Here is a 15,920-nt window from a genome sequence, read left to right as displayed (position 1 = left end):
ATCCAAAGCCAGGAGCCAGGAGCCTCCTCCGGGTCTCCCACATGGGTGCAGGGACCCAACGAGTTGGGCCATCTTCTACTGCCCTCCCAGGCATTGCAGAGAGCTGAATTGGAAGTGGAGCAGCCGGGACTCGAACCGGCGCCCATATGGGATGCTGGCACTGCAGGCGGCAGCTTTACCTGCCATGCCACAGCGCCTGTACCTCTATTTATGCTTTGTGTCCATTTTCTCTTGGAGTCTTACTATTTTTCTATCAGCATAGGTATGATTTCTCAAGATAACTTATTCTTTGTTTTTGCTGATTGTCAGTTTGCCTTTTTGTTGTAGAATCTTTTGATGTACTGACGTTTTTAAAGGATACTCAAATCTGCTGTTATTTTCCCATCACTTTCAAGTTTACAATGCCCTTTCCCGAGTCAAGCACCGACAAATTTTCTTCTGATTTTAATGTTGCTTGGTTTTCTTAAATTAACTTAAATTCTTTTTGCTTTATGATGTGAAGTGAGATGATAAACTCTTTTCCCCTAAAGAATAAGCCATTTCCCCCGATGGTATGAATTCAGTGACCACCCCTGCCATACTGCTTACATTTAGGGTCTTAATTTGAGTTACCCTGTGTCTCAGATCTCTGTTCTTCTGCTGTGTTGCCTTGGCTAGCAGTGAATTATGATGCATTGTATTATATGTGAAGGCACACCCCCTTCATTCAGCTACTCTGTCATGGTTCTCTTATCATCATTTTAATTATCTGAGAGACAGAAAAACAGAGAGACCAAGACAGACAGACAGGGGGCCCACCCACTGCTCCGCCTCAGTCCAGGTCTGCCGTGTGAGTGGCAGGCACCCCAGTGCTGGAGCACACACTCCTATTCCCTCGCTGCCTCTCAGTGCGACATTGGGAGGAACCTGGGCTCCGGAGCAGAGCCAGGAGCCAAACCCAGGCACTCTGGTAGGGAATGTGGGCAGCTTAGCCTTCAGGCCACAGGCCACCCCTTTGTCATCATTCTTAACTCTTTTCACTTAGGTACCTGTTCAGATACACTTGGGAATGTCTGTCCAGTCTCTTCTGTGCGGGGAGCTGCCATCTTCAGGATCCCCAGTTCTCTCGCTGTCCTGTCGCTGTCCTGAGGTTCTCCCTGTGTGTGCTGTGCTTTGTAGGGGGGAGCACGTGGCAGAGCCATCCCAGGCTGGCTTCGAGGGCTCTCTGACACAGCTGCTGGAAGGAGATCCATACAGCAATTATTCAGCCAATTTACAGCCCAAATGAACATTTTGATCTGAATTAATTTGGTAAATTGGGTCAAAATGAAGATGAGAAACAGGATGTAGAAAGTAGCAAGATCATGGCATAATTACGAAAAAAAATTTAAAAAGGAGGAGGCATCCATTAACACACGTCCTGCCTCAGCCTGCACAGCCACTCCCTCCCTGGCCCTCAGTCTTCACATCTGGACCAGATAGTGGCGAGCCAGGGTCACTACTAAGTTGACTTGCAAACTGTTGTCCTTTACATTTGCTTACTGAATACACATTTTGGAAGATCTTATTCACTGGTCCTAACTCTGACTGATAAGGGGTAATTAGGCAGGGAGTTAGATAGGTGAACCCTGTAGGGTAGTAACTTCACCCCTTCACGAGCCCAGCTTTCCTGGATACACCTGGAAGGAGCTGCTATGATGGCCACACGGAAGTTAAGCTCCACCTGGAAGTGCCATAAAAATCCCAGAAAGCTACATGCATGCTAAGATCTCACCCAGTTTGTTATCCAATTCAGGCACCACCCCTACCTCATAAAAGAGACTGATAATGGGGAAGAGACACTCTTCTGCCCCAACCGTGCATTGGGACCTAGCTCGGGGCCTTACCTCTCTCTTCATAGGCTACTCTCTGGCCTACTCATGACAGATATCTCCCTGTGGGGGGTGGCCTGCACTCAAGTATGAATATCTGTTCCCTCTCAAGTTTTTAAATAAATCCTGTTCTCATTTGTGCATATATAAACCTCCATTTTTAATTCTTATCTCCGTGGGAGGCAAAAAACTGGAGTGGAGATTAAGGCACCTAGGCCTAAATCATAATTACACAAAATAACGATTTAACTTCTGCATTGAAACCTAATGTCTCAGACTTCAGGGGATGAGATACATGTAGGACCTGAAGTCCATTCCTAGGGTTCTTCCTCCAATGCCGAAGCAGGGCACGGGGACGGAGTCTGCAGATCCTCCCATGGGGTCAAGGCTGGAGAACCACGGCCCTGTTGTGGACATGGCTCTCAGCCCGCAGGGTGAGACCCCGGGGGAGCCCATGCCCAGATCCCAGGAAGAGCCAGTTTGCCAAGGGCTTCCTTGCTGCTGGGGAGGTGAGTTCTATTTATGAGACACTCTCAACTGAAGCAGACAAGACTCTGCGAGGGCCCATCAAGTGTGTTGGTGGTTACAGCTCAGTAGCTGACTCTCCTGGTAGGCCCAGCGGTTCTGAATCAGGAAAGCTACACAGTGCTTGAGCCCACAGATTACGACAGACAAGGAACCCAGCCCTGACCCAAGGCCAGAAGTGTCTGCAGACATCATAGGAGAGGAAAGATAAACTCAGACAACTCCTGGAGCCACATCTCAGCTCACCACTCACCAGCCTTGCAGCCTTGGGCATGTTCTTTAACTTCTCTGAGACTTGGTTTCTTTACCTATAAAATGGGTGTTATTGATTGAATTAGCACAAGTAAAGTGCCTACAAATGGAAAGTAATCAATAGTGTTGTTTCTTCCTTTGCTGTCCTCCAGTCCAGAAGCAGAAAGAAACCACAAAGAACAACTGTGGTCAAAAAGCAATTCCAGGGACAGCCATTTAGCCTAGTGGTTAGGGCTCCAGTTAAGATGCCTGCATCCCACATCAGAGTATCTGGGCTTGATATCTGACTCTACTAATTCCAGCTTCCTGCAAATGCGAACCCTGGGGGAAGCAGCAATGATGTCTCAAGTAACTGGGCTCCTCCTATCCACGTGGCAGACCTAGATTGAGTTCCTGCTCCTGTCCTGCTCCTTGATTCAGCCCTATTGTAGGTATTTGTGAAATCAACCAGCAGATAGGAGATCTCTCTCTCTCTCTCTCTCTTGCTTCCTCTCTGTCTCTCTCTGACTCTCAAAATAATTATTTTTTTAAAGATTTATTTATTTGAGAGGTAGAGTTACAGACAATGAGAGGAAGAGACAGAGAGAGAAGTCTTTCTTCCATTGGTTCACTCCCCAGATAGCCACAATGGCCAGAGCTGCACTGATCCGAAGCCAGGAGCCAGGAGCTTCTTCCCAGACTCCCATGTAGGTGCAGGGGCCCAAGCACTTGGGCCATCTTCTACTGCTTTCCCAGGCCACAGCAGAGAACTGGATTGGAAGAGGAGCAGCCGGGACTAGAACCAGTGCCCATATAGGATGCCGGCACTGCAGGCAGAGGATTAACCCACTGCACCATGGTGCTGGCCCCAAAATAATTATTTTTTAAAAGTTTTAAAAGCGATTTAAAATCCCAGCTCTCTCATCTATTTTTTAAAGATTTATTTTATTTATTTGAAAGACAGAGTTACAGAGAGACAGAGAGGTCTTCCATCTGCTTGTTCACTCCCCAAATGGCTGCAACAGCCAGAGCTGAGCCAATCCAAAGCCAGGAGCCTGGACCTTCCTCTAGGTCTCCCATGCGGGTGCAGAGGCCCAAGGACTTGGACCATCCTCCCCTGCTTTCCCAGGCACATTAGCAGGGATCTGGATCTGAAGTGGAACAGCCAGGACTCTAACCGGCACCCATCTGGGATGCCGAAGCTGCAGGCAAGGGGTTTAACCTGATGGGCCACAGTGCCGGCCCCTCTCTCATCTATTAATTTAAAGTCAATCCTTTCTTGGATTCAGCATTTTTTTAAACCAGTGATATGGGCACAGTAACAACCACAGCAAGAAAGAGATAGGTGGACATGAATAGTGAAAACCAAGAAGTGTGTTGAAAAGACTCCTGTGCTTAAAGAACAGAGAAGAGACCCAAGAGCCTGAGCTCGCTGTGTGGTGACCTGATCTTGCCCTGTGGCAGCATCCTGGGCCCCTCCACGGGGATTAGGCCCAATTCCCACCACTAGAAGGGATCCAGCGAGCTGACTCGCCTGCAGGACAGCCTGCTGTCTGCTGATGCAAATGATGATGTTCCTGGGCTAACCTTCCCCCAGCGCGTTCTCCATCACTGAGCAGCCAGAAGACGAGCGATTTCCTGGCTCGGCTTTGCTGTGCACAGCTGGGCAGCTGCCTCCGGGCCAAAGCAGGGGCTCTTGTAGGGTGGTTTTCTTTCACTGCAGCGTTATTTTCCAGGAGAATAGAATCAGAGGTTGCAGATGAACTCTGTGACTCTGAGAAAAATTGAATGGAGACACGATACCCCTTGGGTCTCTGCCACGCCCTGCGCCTGGGGTGCCTTCATCTAGGCCCTCTCCCAGGTAGCCCCCATCCTCCCTCCAGACTCAGGTCCACATGCTTTAAAACCTCTTCCCCGGCTGGCGCTGTGGCTCACTAGGCTAATCCTCCGCCTTGCAGCGCCGGCACACCGGGTTCTAGTCCCAGTCGGGGCGCCGGATTCTGTCCCGGTTGTCCCCCTTCCAGGCCAGCTCTCTGCTGTGGCCAGGGAGTGCAGTGGAGGATGGCCCAAGTGCTTGGGCCCTCCCTGCACCCCATGGGAGACCAGGAGAAGTACCTGGCTCCTGCCATCGGATCAGCGCAGTGCGCCGGCCGCAGCGGCCATTGGAAGGTGAACTCTGCCTGTCAAAAAAAAAAAAAAAAAAAAAAAAAAGTCACTTCAGTGAACTCTTTTTTTTAAAAAAAAAAACCTCTTCCCCACAGGACGTAAGTTCCTCAATCCTGTTTGTGCCGACAGTGCTTGGCTCCCAGGAGACAATCAGTTAAAAGCAACCTCATGCAGATGTGAATTTGGCAAATGTCCATGTGGAGGATCCCAGGTCATCCTGAAGATGACCCTTAGCGGGTGGGCAAGTGAAGCATGGGCCCAGTTCACCCTGATGTGCCACCCCAAGGGGGTCAGAGGTCCCCTTTGGGCCAGGAAAGTTCTGGATTCAGAGCCCTTTACTTACAGTGACATGCCTTCTTAACCAGAATCTGCAAACTCCCAAGTGAGCAGAACGAATACAAATGTGAGAAATCGCCAGGGTCGTGGAAAGTCCATTACCTGGTAAGACACTGCTAGAAAGGGCGTTGTTTATGGAATTGGTGAGGGGGAGGCCAGTTTACTTCCTGGTGCTCTGGGTCCAGTTGTAACACGCTGACCCCAGACCAAGTGGCCAGAGCTCTGCAGGTTGAGGCGCCAGCGTGGACCCGAGGACTCAGTACAGGGCCCTGTACAAACGTGCAACCAGGACCATCATCAAGGACTACAGTCTCCTGGGAGCCCCTTCCCAATGCCCCAGGGGCTTTTCCCAGGGAAGAAATTTCTTTCTCATCTTCTCCGAGTCCTTCCTTGGTTAGCTAGAGTAAGGAAAGAGGAGACATAGCAAGAAGCCATAACCAGACCAGGTTTATTCCAAGAATAAGCCAGAGAGGGGCTCACTCCCAGGTGAACGTATGGCAGAGAGAGAGAGCCCCTTCCCTTACAGACTGGTGGGTTATACAGCACAAAGTGGTGGGAAGGAGCTTGGGGGTCTGAGCTAAAGCTGGGCTGCCGAGATAGAGGGAGGATTTGGGCTAGATCTAAAGGTCCTTTGAGATCACAGTATGAGCTGGGAGAGGTTTGGACTGAGACGGGACTCTGAGGCTGAGCTGCTGAGTTAATGGGGAGAGGGCTTGGGAGAAGTAGGGAGAGCTCAGGTGGATGGCTGGACTCTTCAGATGGAGGTGTGTCTAACAATGGAGGCAGGGCAGGGCTGGTCAAGGCAGAGCAGGGCTGTATTAGGGCAGAGAAATGGGGGCCTGCTTGTTGTTATGTAGCTGAGAGGTCAACAACATGGATCGAAAGCCTTTTTTTGTCCTTGCTCCCTCAGCTAGACACGGGAGTATGGTTTGGCCCATGGAAGGACCCCATGAGAGGCTGTACTGAGCACCTGAGTTCTGTGTAAGACCCGCCGGGACCCAGGGCACCTGAGCCTGCCTCCCTGGCTGCCGATGCCCTTCTCTCCACCTCTCACTGCTTCTCAGAAATCACGTCACTTTGTTCAGCATTCTGTTTGGGGTTTATATCTTCATACAGGCTTAATTGGGAAGAGAAAGTATATAATCTTGCATAATTATCAATAGCATCAGTTAATCCTGCTGGGAGGAGCTGCGATTTCCTTGGGAGGGGCTCAGGAGGAGTGAATCGTGCCTCCAGCAGACACTGGGCTGGGTGCAGGGGAGCAGGAGGCCGATGTTGCCTGCCCCTGCAGACCTGCGCCAAGCTTCCTGACTGGGCATCCAGCCCTGCCTGGCCCGCCAGGACTCCCAGTGTGACAAGACACCCAGGAAAAGGAAGGTGCCTGGCCCCTGCCCCCCGAGTGTTTGCCCTGGGGTGTGCAAGGTCTGCAGAGTTAATGTTACTCCTGCCTCACGCGAGGGTTGGGTGCAGGATGGGTGAGTACCTATGGGCCCCAGGCATTGTGCGCTCAGCAGCAGCTCCTGCCTCAGCCTCCTGGGTGAGTGCCTCTCTGTGTTTCCTGCTCAGCCTTTGCTAGGGTTGTGCTCCCCACCGTGTACTCCAACCGTTCCTTGTACCAGGGATGTTCCGTCCACATAACAAGCTTTATTGTACAGCTTCCTGCACCAGCTATGCGCCATCTGATCTTCTCAGGGGCTCCCCTGTGCCACACACCCCCACCTGCCCCACAGGAGCTAACTCTCACTTCCCACGACCTCTGCCGTTGACCTGACTGGTTTCCTGTAACACTGTGTTCTGACCCCGTTATCCTCAGGCATACTTGCTGGAAAGTCAAACCCAGGGGAAAGGACTCAGCTCCAGGGTGTGCACGGGTCCCTCTGAATGTTGTCAAGTCCATACCACGCCTCATTACTACCAGGTCAAGGGTTGTCATACAGTGATGCCAACACGGAACTGCAAGCCTTCAGAGTCGGCAAGAATCTTAGCTCTGGCTCCTCTTCTCAACCACCTCATTCTGGGGTTAAACAGACTGAAGTTCAGGGAGGGAGGCAATAGCTGGTGGTCACACAGCAATATTGACTCCTCTGTGCCCCACCGGAGCATGTGGGTGGTCTCAGGATGTTCCTGCTACAGGAGACGGGACCAGGATTAACCAGCAAGGCTCAGCGACAGGAATAAAAGGAACATTGCTAGACATGAGCTTCTTGGCCCTTTTAGGGTCAACACTGATGGAAGTTGGGGCCAAAGAAATTGCAAGTTCTAAAAACATTTGGTCTGGTCCTCAGTTCAGAGCAGCACTCCCAGGGAGACAAGATGAGAGGGCTGGCTCAGCCACTGGCTACCTGGGGCTCTGGCCTTCTCCTCTGCACTGCTGATGGCCCACTAATCTAATTGGACTGTAGACCGGGAGGAATCTGAAGCCCACGTGAAGAAGGATCCAGCTCAATCTGCAGCTTGCACTGAAGAGCTAAATGACACGTAATTCAGTTAAAGCAGAAGGAAGCAAACCTCATCACAACAGTTGAAAACACGGAAACAACAAGTAAACAGCTGCTTTGAGCCACACAAGGGGGCCAATTTGATCTCCGCAGAAAGAAAAGTGCCGTCTTGCATGTGAGCGTGCGTGCGTGCCTGTGTGCAGGGAGGGGTGGCTCACTTCAAGAAGCTGCAGCTGCAAGAAGCTCAGGGAACAACATTAACCAAGCTCCTGGAACGATTTGCTGGATTAGAACTACACTATTCACAGCACAAAGCCTCGGGCCAGATTGCAATGCTAATCGCTACACACAGCACACGTCCCCTGTGCCACATTCATACTTCACCTGCTGTAGCTGGACTGTGGGGGAAATACTGGGCCTCTGAGAGCCAAAGTCCCTGGCTTGAAAATGCACCACATATTCACCAGCCACAGGTGCACAGGAGACAAATAACAACCCTTCCCAGTCTGAGTGTAGTAGGCAAGCAGCTGCCGATGAAACTGCAAGGCACAACCTAACAAAGATGCCCTTACCCCTCTGTGGACCTAAGAGACAAGGATCTCCCAGACTCCTACTAGTTTGTGTCTTAACAGGAACTTCAGGTGGTTTTGGCCAAAGAAGTTGAAGCATTCAGCAAGATATTGTCTCCAAGAGCAGCATTTAGCCATTGCTTTAATAATTCTGCAGAAGAAAAACAAACTCACAAAATCTCTGTGCAGTGACACAGAGGTCAGCAGTGGCAGCTCTGTGCTGGGGTCTTGGGAGCCAGGCTGAGGGGGCAGCAATGCCTCTCATGGCCATAGCACAGGTGGAACATGCAGGGGAAATGCAAGGCCTCTGGAGACCTGGCATCAGAATGGGTTTCCTGTCATTCCCACTCCTCTCTAGTGTCCAGAGAAGTTACATAGACAGACCCAGTGTGAATGACTGAGAAACAACACTTTGTCCACAAGGAGACTATGTCAGGGTACACATTCAATCAGGGGGCAGAATTGAGACCCTCAACTTTTTTATTTTCTTTCATCAACAAAAGGGCCTCAATTCTCAATTATTCTATCCATAAAATTGGCAGGTGGATTTGTACTTCTACCTGTTCCATGGAGTATTGCAAGGATGTAAGAGATTATGTACTTAATGATGATATCTGTGTTGGAATGCTGTGTGTGTTAGCTAACATGCTTAGTGTTCCTTTAACATGAGTTCAGAAAGATGGAAGAGGGTGATAAATCAGATGATCTCTACATTTTGCAGGCTCTGCAGACTTTGTCATGAAGCCAGGTTGGAAAATGCTGAATATTGTTCATCTGCCCACCCTGTCTGCTCTCCTGCTCTCCGCACAGGAAAAAGCACAACAGGAGGCTGACCTGTGCTAGACCCAGGTCCTTCTGCTGAAGAGAACACAGAGAAATTTCTGTTTAAAGTATCTATTTATTTTTATTTATGAGGTGGGGGAGCAGAGAGAGAGAGAGAGAGAGAGAGAGGAGACAGACTTCCTGCTGGTTCTCTTACCAGAGTCTGCAACAGCCAGAGCTGGGCCAGTTCAAAGCCAGGAGTTCTAATTCCATCTGAGTCTCTCCTAGGTCACTGGCAGGGGCCCAAGCACCCAAGCCATCATCTACTGCCTCCCAGAATGCATTAGCAGGAAACTGGATCAGAAGCAAAGGTGCTGGAACTTGAACCAGCACCCAAGTGGCCACTTAGCCTGCTGTGCCTCAGTGCCCACCCCTACAAGGGAATCTCCAAACATCCTAGCCAAGCGACCCTTTCCTGTCGCACAGCCCTGACACTCTGTGTACTTGCAGCTCATTTTCCCAGTTAACATTACACCTCTGCTCCCAAATACCTTTCCCCACCTGGGGCTGCGGAGTGCGTCGGTTCTGCCCGGCCAGCAGTCGTATCATCCTCAGGACATACAAAGCACCAGCGCTTATGGGAAAGGCATGTGCTATTTGATGAGTTGTTGTGGCCCCCATACATTTGTTCTGTTCTCCAAATGGCTCATTTCTCCTCAATTTCCAGCTCTTTATTTTTTTTGCTCCCTGTTTGAGATACTTCTTCCACTGAATCTCGTAAGCTGCTAATTTTCTTCTCAATAATTACCATCTCCTTTAATCAGCTACTGAACTTTCTAACTTGGAAAACAGGACAGAAAGCACGCATGACAACCGCCTGGCGCTCTAGTTTCGTAGGTAGTATAATAGGAGTTCTTCTCTGTCTCAAGCAGAGCCGGCTACTCGGAGCAGGGGTTCTGACTGCCCTCCTTCTCTTGTTCTGCGGGTCCCCAGAGGAGTGTTCTAAGTGCCCATTGTTGCCCCATAATGACCTTGTGAGTACTCTCCCTGAGCAGTGGGAAACCGTGACTCCTGGGAGTCCTGCTCAGAAGCTGCCAGGCTGCAGCCCAGAGAGGCCAAGGCTCTAGGGGGGAAATTGCTCCGCTTCTACCACTTGACAGCTGGAAGGCTTCTGTCCAGGGAGAGGAGGGATTCAGCACTCCCACTCCCACCCCCACAGCCTCTAGAAGCTCCTCTTGTTCCAGGGAGACCAGCCATATGCAGCTGTCTACTTAGAATCTTCCTTGAAATATCTAATACTCACCTCAAACTTGGTGTCCAAAACAGAACGCCAGGTTTTTGCTAAGAAACCCAATTCTTGTCACCCTATCCTCTTCCCCCTTCAGTCCACAGACCCAGGAGCTAAGCTTCATTTCTCAGCTTCCCTCGGCATGCACACTCAAACCCCATCAAGTTTTCTTGGTCGTCCTAGGTCTAACTGTTACATTTTCCTACCAAGATACTTGCTTGTGTCAATAATAATTGTGTTGGTCAGCACCGTGGCTCACTAGGCTAATCTTCTGCCTAGCGGCGCCAGCACACAGGGTTCTAGTCCCAGTCGGGGCGCCGGATTCTGTCCCGGTTGCCCCTCTTCCAGGCCAGCCCTCTGCTGTGGCCAGGGAGTGCAGTGGAGGATGGCCCAAGTGCTTGGGCTCTGCACCCCATGGGAGACCAGGACAAGCACCTGGCTCCTGGCTCCTGCCATCGGATCAGCGCGGTGCGCCGGCCGCAGCGCGCCGGCCGCGGCGGCCATTGGAGGGTGAACCAACGGCAAAGGAAGACCTTTCTCTCTGTCTCTCTCTCTCTCTCACTGTCCACTCTGCCTGTCAAAAAATAAAAAATAGTAATTGTGTTTTCTTTATTAGACTGTTTGACTCTGCCTCTCATCCAGTCTGGAATTCATGCATTCAACACATATGCGATGAGTACTCACTGTAAGCCAGGCCTTGGGTTGCGTGTCTGGGAAGTAAGAGTGGACACATCACACTCCTTGTTGTAAGGTGCCTATTGTGCACAGGTGGGAAACCTGTGTGGGAGCAGGCGAACACCGCACACCAGGGCCGGGTGCTGTGGCGATGAGGGCAGGGGCTCATTTTCTCTGACATACGTGAATGGCTCCAGCTCCTTTCTTCCCTCCACCTTCGTCATCCATTCCGTTCTACAGGAGTCTCTGCTAGCCTTGCATTCTTCCTGTCTTCACTGCCCACGGGTACCTTCCCCCCCTCTTCTGATGTCTATCCCCCCACACACATTTGTTCAGTTCTGTCCCCCTTTTTCTTCTAAATCCTGTGTGCCTCCCAGAGAGAGAGACAGAACCACCCCTCTGCACACCTACTTCCCGCAGCAGCTGGAAGCAACATTGGTTTCTCCTAATTCCAATATATAAAAGGCTACACAATCTAAGAGGAAAAAAATCATGGCTCAGTAAACCTTGATTCTAGCTCTTCTCAGCTGCTCTGAACTCATGAGCCCTATCGGGCCTTCTGGTACATCCGTTTCCTGTTTTGTAAAATGAATAAAATTGGAGGTGGTCTCGTCTGGACCTGACAGTCTATGAACTCAGAATACTCATTTCCTGTGCATTTGATGGGACACAGGACATGTAGTGTGACCAGAAATCAAAAGATGGACATGAGCACTGCTTCCAAGTGCACTCTGTCAGTGCCTGAAGGCCTTCACTGCTCGCTCGAGTGAGCCCTGGGCACCGGGCACACGGGTATCACCTGAGCACTACTTAGAAATGCCAAGTCTTGGGCCTACTGAATGCCAACCACTGACACTTCAGTCAGTTTCCAGTCAAGATCAGGGGAGTCCCAGGTGCTGTAAGGTTGAGAGTCGCTGCCCACAAAGACCCTGTCTGGTCTCCAGGGAGACAGGAAGAGCCTTTTAGCTTGGGCAGTGGAAGGAAGATGGAATGGGATATTAGAGGCAATGGGTTCCTACCACTGAGTTTAAACCGAACTAGGGGAGGCACTTCTCAAGGTGCTGTGCCAAGCAGAGCATTCTATAGGGCTTTGGGGGCCAACACCTATGGCGCCCCCTATAACTCCTAGGCATGTTTTTTAAAAAGATTTATTTATTTATTTGAAAGAGTTACACAGAGAGAGAAGTAGAGGCAGGGAGAGAGAGAGAGAGAGAGAGAGAGAGAGAGAGAGAGAGAGAGAGAGAGATCTTCCATCTGCTGGTTCACGCCCCAATTGGCTGCAACGGCTGGAGCTGCGCCGATCCAAAGCCAGCAGCCAGGAACGTCTTCTGGGTCTCCCATCTGGTACAGGGGCCCAAGGACTTGGGCCATCTTCTATTGCTTTCCCAGGCCACAGCAAGAGAGCTGGATCAGAAGAGGAGCAGTAGGGACTCAAACTGGCTCCCATATTGGATGCTGGCACTGCAGGCGGCAGCTTTACCCGCTACGCCACAGCGCCAGGCCCCTGACGCTTGGGTTTTTAAAAACTCTCCCTGCACCCTTTCCTATCAGACTGACCTATCCAGCTGGTTTTGAGATGGAATTACCAAGCAGGATGTCACAGTGGAAGAGATGCAGTGAGGCAGAGGAGAGTGGCAGGGCCCACCCTGGTGCATTAGTGCCTCCTCACCTTATGGTTGCTTCCAGAAGGCTACTGTAGGCCTGGAGACCTCCTTTCCCCCGAACTCCACAAGGGCCTTTTCTGTCTTCCTGGTCAAGGGCTTGGATTCTCAATTTAGAGGCTAATTCTCGTTCAAATTAGTCCATCGCACAGATAGAATTAGAAGCTGGGCGATGACTTGGAAAATACAATCAATTTACTCCAATTGTTCTCGCATGTCAGCTCCATCCAATATCGAAGAATCTGCTCCTCAGGCTCCAGTGCAGACAAGGAGCCATTATCTGTCGGAGTGGGGTGGTGGGACAGGACGGTGGAGCCACAGGGGATGGCGGCATTCAGCCCAGGGGAGCCGCCGGGCCAGGCCAGAAGGGAGGCCAGTGAGTGGACAGTGCTGGCAGGGGAAGATTTTACCAGAGCACGACAATTCATCTTTGTAAGTTCAGATGAGACAGAGTCCACGCCAAAGCTATGCACCTTTCTGTAATTGGGTGGTGGTACTTGATAATCTCCTGGGTTATACTTAGGAACAGAAACTCAACATACTTTATGTGAGGCTCCTTCATTCATTTATTTTTTAACAAATAATCATGACATCTGATATTTATCAGGCATGTGGCAACCATTGTGCTAGATGAAAAAAAGAACTGATTTAATGAATGAGAAGCACTCTGAACTTCCACTAGACTCATGCAAAACTGTACCCTGACCATAAGCACAGGGAACCTCAGAAAATTTGTGGAAAAATTGAAATAAAATACATGTTTATTTGGGTGCAAAATAGTTTTGAAATTCTTTCACAGATTTTTCAAAATATACATTTCCATGAGATTTTGCAAACTGCTCTTCGTGGAAATGATGGTGATAATAATGGGGACCCTGCCAGGCATTCACCCCAGAAGACAGTACTGGCTGGTGACTGATTTTAATGTGCACTGCAAAATTGTTCCTCCCATTGCTCATCTTGGCTATGAGCTAGGGAAGATTAAAACGTTTTTGTATGAAGCAAACAGCATACATATTTTATGAAATACATTTCTCTGCCTGTTTAATTGTGGGATCTTCAAGAGACGCAGAATGCACCAGTCACCACGGGGATGGACAGGGTTCAGGCTTTAGCTTCAGGAACCCTCTGATCACTGTGTCCCACATCCCCGGATCTCCTGGGTCAGTGTGTGCAGATGATGAAGCTGTGCTGCGCGTCCCTGGCGCCTTTCTTTCTTCTCTGGGGCTCAGTGTGCCCACTTTCCCACGGATTAAGGTATCTCCAGCCTGCTCTGTCACAATGGGTCTGCTAAGACTCACAGTGATGAGAGCTGTTGCCAGAGAACAATTGGCAAAGTTATGAGAAATGGCTCGAACTTATGACACTTAGAAGTCACTCAAGGGCCGGCGCCGCGGCTCACTAGGCTAATCCTCCGCCTCGCGGCGCCGGCACACCGGGTTCTAGTCCCAGTCGGGGCGCCGGATTCTGTCCCGGTTGCCCCTCTTCCAGGCCAGCTCTCTGCTGTGACCAGGGAGTACAGTGGAGGATGGCCCAAGTGCTTGGGCCCTGCACCCCATGGGAGACCAGGAGAAGTACCTGGCTCCTGCCATTGGATCAGCGCAGTGTGCCGGCCACAGCGGCCATCAGAGGGTGAACCAATGGCAATGGAAGACCTTTCTCTCTGTCTCTCTCTCTCTCACTGTCCACTCTACCTGTCAAAAAAAAAAAGTCACTCAAACGGGTCAAGAAACAGCTCAGTGGTCTTCCCAAGAGCCTGCATTGTCCATCTGCTTAGTCTTTACTCAAATTGCAGACATTCCAGTACTCCCTCCCCCCCAAAAAAAAACCCTGGGGGCTGCAGAGGTGGCTTCAGCTAAGAGATCTCGGGCAGCCCTGGCTAGCAAAAGTGGAGCTCTTTCAGGTGGTCTGTGGTGGCCATGGCGAGGCTAGGCCTAGCAGAGGGCTTCCTGACTTCATCAACCAGCAAATGACCCTTACAACGTCTTACAGGTATAAGAAAACAGATGACCCAGAGCTCAGGACATCTTTTCTGGACCTCAGAACAAACTCCTGGAAATCCTATCTTCAAGTTCTGCCAGTTGGGCTGCCATCACGGAGAGATGACTGCAACTTGAACTTGGGAGCCCCCAGGGCCAGGGCTGCACCACATCTCTATACCAACAGTGTGTCACTGACCCCACAGAGCAGTTTTCATCCTACTGTTGTATCTCTCTGTCTCTCTCTTTAAAGATTTATTTGTTGATTGGAAGGCAGCGATACAGAGAGAGGGAGACACACACAGCAGGAGCCAGAACCCTGGAACTTCATTCAGGTCTCCCACATGGGTGGCAGGGGCCCAAGAACTCTGGTTATCTTCTGCTGTTTTCCCAGGCACATGAGCAGGGAGCCAGATCAGGGTTAATCCACTGTGCCACAATGCTGGCCCCATTGTACCTATTTATTTGTCCCCTTTGCTCTATTAAACTATAAGCCCATTGAGGGTAAACCGAATTCGCTACGCAGTAACAAACACCTAGCAGACACGCAATAGATGCTGCCTAAAGTGAAAGTGCTCCAAACAGCCCTCACTAACTGTCCATGTACTCTCTCCCCTGCTCACCACAGATGGCAAATACTCAGAATACTCTGCTGTACGTCACACACCCACAGCTTTACTGAAACTGGCACGCAAGACAAAACTGACTTGCCATCCCTGATCTAGTTCAGTCCCCTCACCTGGGATATGGCACAACTTAGCCTCCTCCAATCCTTCCCTGCACACCTTGTTTCCACCAGTAGCCATCTTCAGCTGCCCCTTTAAGAAGACCCTGTCTTTTTCAAGGAACTATGATGACAAGGCTTAGAAACAGGGCTGTGTGTGCATGTCAGCCTGGCTGCCAGCGTGGCCCTCCTGCCAAGCCCACGTTGGGCTTCCAGCGTCCTGATATTGCTCATGTCCAGATGCGGGAACATATGCCTCTCCTGAGTGGTGCTGGCCTCGGTGCTGAAACACAGATACGTGTATATGAGACTGTAAAACCTACATTACTGAGGATTCAGGGTGTTTGCTTTGCTGAATGAGGGATTACAGAGTGGAAAGCCCAAAATGACCATCCGTTTGCAGAAAACAGAGCTGGAGAATTAGCTGTCAGATGTGCACTCAAACCCAGGGGGAGTGCTATTAAACCTCTAACTCCCTGGACCCTCCATCCCTCACTAGCCTATGTGAGGACAGGTAACCAGGGCTCCTGCAGAGAGCTTTCACTGAGAAAGAACTCATCTGCTAAAACCCAGCTTTTCCAGTTCCAGGCATGCTTGTGGCCATGAAGACCTGAGGGCTTGGTCTAGGCAGGAGGCCCAGGAATGTGGTCCCCAGGCTCTCACTGACGGGTCAAGACTTTCAAGAGGCCTTGCCCCATCATGTCTTCCCAATGTCC

This window comes from Oryctolagus cuniculus, chromosome 1 (assembly GCF_051225735.1).
Source record: "Oryctolagus cuniculus isolate XC-2025 breed Fujian yellow rabbit chromosome 1, ASM5122573v1, whole genome shotgun sequence".
Classification (NCBI taxonomy): Eukaryota; Metazoa; Chordata; class Mammalia; order Lagomorpha; family Leporidae; genus Oryctolagus; species Oryctolagus cuniculus.
The sequence above is the reverse complement of the archived record's forward strand: the minus strand, read 5'-3'. Positions refer to the sequence as shown.